Source organism: Dermochelys coriacea, chromosome 6 (genome assembly GCF_009764565.3).
Source record: "Dermochelys coriacea isolate rDerCor1 chromosome 6, rDerCor1.pri.v4, whole genome shotgun sequence".
Taxonomy (NCBI): domain Eukaryota; kingdom Metazoa; phylum Chordata; order Testudines; family Dermochelyidae; genus Dermochelys; species Dermochelys coriacea.
This window is the reverse complement of record NC_050073.1, coordinates 121,735,868-121,743,883: the sequence shown is the minus strand read 5'-3', so window position 1 is coordinate 121,743,883 and position 8,016 is coordinate 121,735,868.

The following is an 8,016-nucleotide window of genomic DNA, read 5'->3' as shown; positions in this document are numbered from 1 at the left end:
GTGTGCCCATGGCACTACATCCTCCACAAATCCAGATCCATTCCAAAGACTTCTTCTGACACGTGAATCCTTTGTGAGAGTGGCTCTGCAGCTGGGTAACATCTAGGGCTGTCACAGGAGCCAGAAAATCTCTGGCAAACAATAGGATTCAGCATCAAAATACCCCAGAACTTTGAGTAACTACAAGATGGGGTCTCCTAGCTCAGAGAGAAGTTTCTTGGAAGGTTGAGATGGTCCAAATAACAAGAGAAATTTGAAGTAAAGTCCTCCTAGGGCATACCAAGGTCCGAGTGGAGGTCTCTCATTATGATGACCCTCCCTTCTTGCAGACCCAAATTTACTTATATTGCATGGAAATTTGATGCTGTCCCCCCACTGTGAGGGCTAGTGGCTAGAGAGAGGATTGCTTTAGTGCAGTCCCGTTCATTCCGACAGACTCCATATCACGGCCCATCAGCCATGAGGGCTCCCCTGTTTGGACTCTGGCCTACGCTGGCTAGGTCTAGTCTGTGCAGCCAGTAGCTGTGTCTTGACTTTTAATCTTTGCTGAAGCCAAGAATGTTATTCTGGCAAACGACTGGGGATTTCACCAGCAGCGTGTCTCCTCTGCCAGCCAGCCTGACACAGCGGTCTCGACAGCACTGGAATCTGAGCGTGGGCCTGAGAGCAGTGGTGAAAGGAGTTAACAGCTGAGTTATGTCCTGATCTGGGTCATTAAGTGTCAGCTGGCAACGCCATTTTCCTCCGTGGTGATAACGTGTGACATGCTCAGCATTATGCTACATCATGGGATAACTAGGGCTACAGAGCCTTGCACTTCACACCAGCACTTGCTCTCTGCACTGTAAATTATTCATTCATTTTGGCCTATGAAGGGCCGGTGAACACTGTGCAATTCCTTGCTTAAAAGGTCATGCAAATCTCCTATCTGCTGGCTATTAAATTACTTCAGGCTTAAAAAGCTATACGAATTTTAGATGACGCAGCCAGCAGACAGCTAGCTCAAACAGCCATGCAATTCCCTCCGACATTGCATTAAGCAAAGTGGTTTTGCACTCAGGCAGCCGGTTCCCATTACCAACTCTTTTCTTTTTTAATGCAAGGTGATTGCCTGGCTCAGACAGTCACACGGCAAAGAAAACCATAGGCTGGCTTGGGCACTTGTCTGTGAATTCTTATTTTGATTGGTTCATCTCTGGAGATGGCAGGATTTCCGCCACATATTTCTCACCTCTAGAGAATGTACTATTGTTATTTGTATTGCAGTAGCAACTGTAAATGACTAACTCCTAGCAAAAGCTCAGTGTGCTAGGCCCTGTACAAACACATACTAAGAGACAATCTCTGCCCCAAAGAGGCAAAGTGTGATGGGGAAAACAGAGGCAGATGGAAGTGAAGAGACATGCCCAAGGTCACACAGCAAATCAATGCCAGAGCTGGGAATAGACCCCAGGTCTCCTGATTCCCAGTCCAGTGCCCTATCCATGACTACATAAAAGCAGATCATGCTGTCTCTGCCTGCCTTAGTGTGGGGTGACAGACTAGCTGCCTTCTCAAGGTCCCTTCAAGCTCTGGATTTCCATGACTCTGCACGGATTTATCACTCTAATGTTAGGCACCCATCTTGTCAAATGGCTTTTGATTCTTCCATCCATCACCAACACGTACGGCCCTGCTGTTTCTGAGAACCTTGGTTTAATTACTTTTAAAAACACCACTGACGTTCTCCAAAGTGGTCACGGATTTTGGGTGCCCACCCTGAGTCTGAGGTGCTTGGCCCGTCCAGAAAAATCAGGCCGAAGGTCAGCACCCAAAAATGGAGACCTCTGAACTCAGTGGCCGCTAATGACAATTCTGGCCTTGAGTTGTCATTATATATTTTAACAACAACAACAAAATGCGTTTCAAACTATTCTGTTGCATGGGATGGGGGCCCCAGAACCAGTCTGTCCAGAACCGTTAGCTATTGCCAGGATGTTAGACAGGAAAGAGAAGCAGGTTGGCTACATGGATAGGTATTGGGGAGTCCTCTCCGTTAGCTCCTGATTAATTAGGCCATGCATGGGGGGGTCCGGGGTAGCAGCCAGCCTTATGCTCAGTGGCTGTCCCACAAGCATCGTGTATGCTAGGATTCCCCCCATGGAGTGGCCTGGGTGTAGACTAGAAATGGCTGCCTTCCTCTCCCCATCATGTCCCTCCCTTTTCCACGGTAAACTGCTGCTCGGAAGCCCTCTGCAATTTAGCCCCTAACTCTCTGTCCTGTTATCCTATCGACTCCTGTCACGGCTCTGCCAAGAACACGAGCCACCACTGCCCACTTGTCCTCTTCTCCCACAGCCACGGGACAGCCACGTTGCTCATTTTCCCAGGTTCTTTCTCGAGCTACGTTACTGGTTCCTTCAGACTGATTGTCCCCATCAGCACATTTTGTCACCATCCTCCTCGGACATTCTGGGTTGCAATCCAGACCAGTGGGGGGTTGGGGCGTCACTTACCTTGCAACCTTAGGGGCCTCACAATGCTTTGCTACTGTAGCTCCCACCTGAGCCGCTCACAACCAGTCACACAGCCCGCAGGTCACACCTGGAGTGTCTGTGCATAGCCACAGCCCTGGGCCAGCAACTCTGATCCCAGCTGCCAGTCAGCAGCCCCCAGTCACACTTTGCTTCCAGCAGCCTTGGTTATTGTACCTCTGCCCCGATATAACGCGGTCCTTGGGAGCCAAAAAATCTTACCGCGTTAGAGGTGAAACCACGTTATATCAAATTTGCTTTGGCCTCGGGCATTCTGTTATTAATAGTCACTTCCTGCCCCCCAACTGACCCTTCAGAACCCCCAATCCATCCAACCCCCGCCGCTCCTTGTCCACTGACTACCCCCTCCAGAGACCCCCGCCCCTAACCACCCCTCCCAAGACCCCACCCCTTAAGCCCCCTGCTCCTTGTACCCTGACCGCCCCCTCCAGAGACCCTCCTGTCCCTAATCACCCCCAGGACCCCACCCCCTACTCAGCCCCCCTGCTCCCTCTCCCATGACTGCCCCGACCCCTATCCACACCCCTGGCCCCTGACAGGCCCCCTGGGACTCCCACACCCTATCCAATGCCCCCATCCCCTGATCGCCCCACCCCCAGAACCTCCAAACCATCCAACCCCCCCTGCTTCCTGTCCCCTGACCGCCCTCTGAGACCCTCTGCCCCTTAGCCAACCCCTGGGCCCCAGCCCAGCACCCTTAACACACCGCTCAGAGCAGCGTGTCAGTGTCAGACATGCTGACCTGCTGGAGCGCGCAGCCCTGCCCTGCCAGAGCACTGCTTTACCGTGGTATATCTGAATTCGTGTTATATCTGAGTAGAGGTGTACTTGCAGTGTGACCCCCAACACATGCCTAGTTCTGGATTTCCCCCCTAATACATGTGTTCTGCACTATACAGCCCTTTCCTGAACAGTCCTTTAATATACAATAGTCTGCTACAGTCAAAGCTGAATCCCCACTCTGTCACTCCGAGTACAGAATTGGGGGCCTGCAAAATTAATAATTGCCACCCCCGGCTTGTATTACACTCCCAAGGTTACAGCTTTTCTCTGACCTTGGCTTGGTAAATGCTGCCACCACCCAAATGCAAAAAAACCCCTTTGAACCCAGGAAGGAGCACTTGGGAATTCCTCCCTCTGGGGTACTCTCAAGTCCTTTTGCCCCTTCCCCCCCCTGGGGAATAGCTGAGAAAGAAAACAAAGGAAATTAGCTGTGGCTACCAGCTAATTAAACAACATGCACAAACCTCTTAGGACACCAAAAATCCAATCCTGTTATTAAAAAAGATAACTTTTATTAAATACAAAGAGGAAAAAATTACATCTGGAACTTAGGCTTTTGCTAGATTTTAAAAGAGCAATTCCAAAAATCAAGCACCCAAAATAGCTTTCTTGGGGGCTCAGCTTAAAGGTTACAAGCAAACAAAAGCATCTGGGGTTAGCACAGAGGAGATCCACAAGCCAAAATAAAAAATAAACCTGATTGTGTCTAACTAAACATTCCCTATCCAAATAATTTCTTCTAGGTATGGAAGATGAATTTTCATGCCTGGTTCAAGCCTTACACAGCATTGCTGCTCTGTCCCTGCAACCCAGAGAACAACAGACAAAGGGAAAGTTTCTTTCCCAATTTTAAAAAGTTCTACCTTCCCATTGGCTCTTTTGGTCAGGTGCTCAGTCCTTTTCTTTTACCTATGGGCTTGTTACCCCTTTTAGGTAAAGCAAGCAGAGAACAGACCAAGAGGGATTTTACAGCTAACTGGCTGGCTGGGTGTCCATCAAAGGGAGCGACTCCCCCCCCACCCCATGTATCAAAGCTACTTTGAAGGGAATTACCCACACTGTTCAGTTTAAGACAGCACTGGATTTGTTTTGATTAAAGACTAAAAAGTGTATTTAACTACAAAGAGAGGTTTCTTGCGAGTACAATGCATTAAAGTCAGAAATGGTTACAAGAGAAATAAATAAGCCTCCTAAACTTAACAAACTAGACTTTGTTCAAGGTGAAGTCCCTTACCATAGGGTTCCAGTAACATGGCTGACCAAACTCTTTGGCCAAGACCTGTTCCCAATGTCCAACGGCTGTTTCTTTTGTCCTCTTAGGTGACAAAGAGACTGAGAGGGAGAGACCAGTGGGGTGTTTTTGCCCCTCTCTTTCACAGTTCAGTCCCCCTTTGAAATGCATTTCCCTGAGGGTTACCCCTAGAGAAAGGTCCTTCCAGCTGTGAAGATGGAGACATGGGGTCTGGTAGTGAAAGAGGCTGCACGCTGTTTCTTCTCACCTCTGTTTGCTGAAATGTACATTTTCCTTGTTTCCCATCTTCCCCCTTTTGCTCTCAGAGGACTCTGTTTACAATCTATATGTAACTTGAGGTAAGTAAACACACATTCCTTTGTTTAACATGGGTTTAAACATATGCCACCATCATCAGTCAGGGGAATTCATAACTTTACATACAATGTTGCCGCACACATTTCATCATATTATTGACCAGTGCGTTATTAGTTTTCAAATGATACCTCAACAAGGGACATCTTGTACAAAGATTATTACAGTGATGTGGAGTGTATGCATAAAAGGGTGCATTTGGTCACCCTTCCATACTCTATCTTGCAAGTTACTGGGCCATAATACTGAATCCTAATTACCTCCCATTCATTTTATTTCCACTCACAGATCTTCTGTGCCCAAGGCTGCTCCAGGTCCACACCACACTGAACTCCCTGGCTCTTGAGATTAGGGTTTCAATAATATTTTATCTATTGCTTCCCTAAAGTCAAGTCAAAATGCATTGATGGTTTCTTCTCAGCAGCTGTTTCAAAGAAAAAAATCCCACAATGTTGGGCATCTGCTTGTCTTGATCTTCTTCAACCCAACTGTAACTTCCTAGTTCTGTCCCTATTCTACTACTTCTTCACGTTTCCAGTGGCTGATGTTTCAGTGTACAGGTCTAGACTACCCTCAGGCCCCTTCTTGCCTGGAGGAAACTCTGCATTTTCATCCACAAAACTTCCTTCTTCAAACTGTCCTTTAATGTATGCTTAACAGAGTGGGGCCTGGTCCATGTCTTTAGCTCCGAGGCACAATGATACTACAAATAAATAATAATAATACATTCTTAAGCATAAGCATATCAGCATCAACAGCAGTCCTCCAGAGATAGTCTAAATACCTCTGCTAAAGAATCCAATGGTTCTTTTCTCACTTTCTTTATTGTTTCTTATCATTGCTTACTCTGGGATGAGTCTTTTCCATTGGTATTTCTTCTTCCTGCCCTCAAGATCGAGCTACGTATGTGCTGTCAGTTTGTGGCAAACATTCCTCATTGTCCTGTAAAGGGAAGATTATTTTTTTAAAGCAATGTCTGCCTTCCCATGACCCTTCACTGACCCCTCCTGCTTTTGTACTTACAATGTTTCCTATCATTTATCTGACAAGCTTTTGCAATCGTCCTTTTATTCTCCACTTTTGGACTTTAAAAAAAAATAAAATAAAATCATGTTCCTAACTTGAGCCCTGATCCAGCAAAGTACAAGAACAATGGAACTGCCAGACTGGATCAGAACCAAAGACCATCTAAGTCAGCATCCCATTTCTGACAATGGCCAGTCACAGATGCTTGTCAGGAAAGGGGAGGAATCACCATGAGCAAATGTGGGGTAATCTGGCCTGCACACAGGTCTTATCCTGACCTCTGATGGAGATTGGTTTGAGCTCAGCTGCACGAGGTACAGAATTGTAGGGCTTGTCTTCATGTACAGTGCTGTATGGGTGAAGCTGCACAGCTGTAGCACTTTTGAAGACACTACTATGCCGACGGGAGAGCTGCTCCTGTCGGCGCAGTTAATCCACCTCCCCAAGAGACGGTAGCTATGGCAATGGGAGAAGCTCGCCCGTTAAGATAGTGCTATCTACATGTTGAGGGGTTAGGTCAGTAAAACTGTGTTGCTCATGGGTGTGGATTTTTCACACCCCTGAGTGACATCGTTATATTGAGATAAGTCTGTAGTGTAGACTGGGACATAGAAACATAGGGCTGGAAAGGAACTCAAGAGGTCTTCTAGTCCAGCCCCCTATGCTGAGGCAGGACTACGTATTGTCAAGACATCCCTGACAGGTGTTTGACTAACCTGGTCTTAAAAAAACAACCTCCAACGATGGAGGTTCCATAAAACCTCCCTTCCGGTAGTTTTGTTAGCATTAACTCTGGGCATTCTTGTCATTCATACAAATATCCACTGCCTTTCAAATTTTGTTAAGATTCTTAAACCCTTATGTTACTTTAAGCATGTGCTTAACTTCCTTCCCGTGGTTGTTTTCTCTGACAGGGCTCAGAGTGATTAGCCAGGCTTTTCCAGTGCAATGCAACCAAGTCATTTGGCAGTCTGCTGGTGCTTTCTGGGTACGTACAACTCTTTTGGTCTGCACTCCTTTATAAGAAAGGAGACTACACCTGCAGTGGTGCAGCCCCCCGCACAATAAAAAGGTCTCATGAGTCAGCCAAACTGAGCTGGGTTCCTGACTTATCTGGGGCAGGTGCTGCCTGTTGCAATCACAGAAACATGGAACTGAAGGAGGCAGAGAAATAGTGAAAGTGAAAATGCCGAATGGGCCGTAAGTGCAGAGAAGTCTGTGGTTGTTCTCTGAAACGTACCATACGGTATGGAACCCCGGCTTGCTCAGAGCGGCACTCTATCCCCCTCTAGTGGTGGCTAGGCCTGCGAAAGATTGATGACCCTGCTACAGCCACGATTACATGACATGTGTCTTGTAGCTCATGCAGTAGAGGCTCCTGTACTGAGTTTCAGAGGCGCCAGGTTTGAACCCCCTGGCCGGCAAGCGGGGACTTGCTCTGGAAGTCTCTGAAGCTTGGGGAGGTTCGTCCATACCCGGTGAGAGGATGAAACCTCCTGCTTGGTGTGGTGCTCTCTCCCCCTCTAGTGGCTAGGCCGGCCAGCTAGAGAGTGATGAATCGGCTACAGCCTGAGCTAAATGACATGTGTTTTCTTTTAGCTCATGCACTGGGGTCCCAGGTTTGATCCCCACTGCTGTCACCCCGTGCGAGTCAACATTACACCTAGACCAGCTGGTGACAGTCACTATGGTGCAGAGAGAACTCAGTGATTAAAGGTGAACAGGTCTTTTCTGTTATACATGGTTCATCTGTTGGTCGCATTCCCCCAGGGAAATATTTGTACTTTCCCCCTTTAAACTAAAAATCAAACTTGTCTCACAGCTAAATAAGGCCAATGTCTCTACTCTGAATTGGCAGGGTGAGTCTCCGGCTCACGTACACACAGTTGTGGTAGCTCTCATGGAGTGAGTGTGAGCACAAATGGCAGAGTAGCTGGGGTAGCACGGGTAATGGCAGTGGTGGCACAGATTTACAGTCAATCAGGAGAGAAGTTGCCCTCACAACATAATTTTTACAGCTTGGTGATAGGATCAGGGAGAGCCCAGAGCGCTATACACAAATCAGTT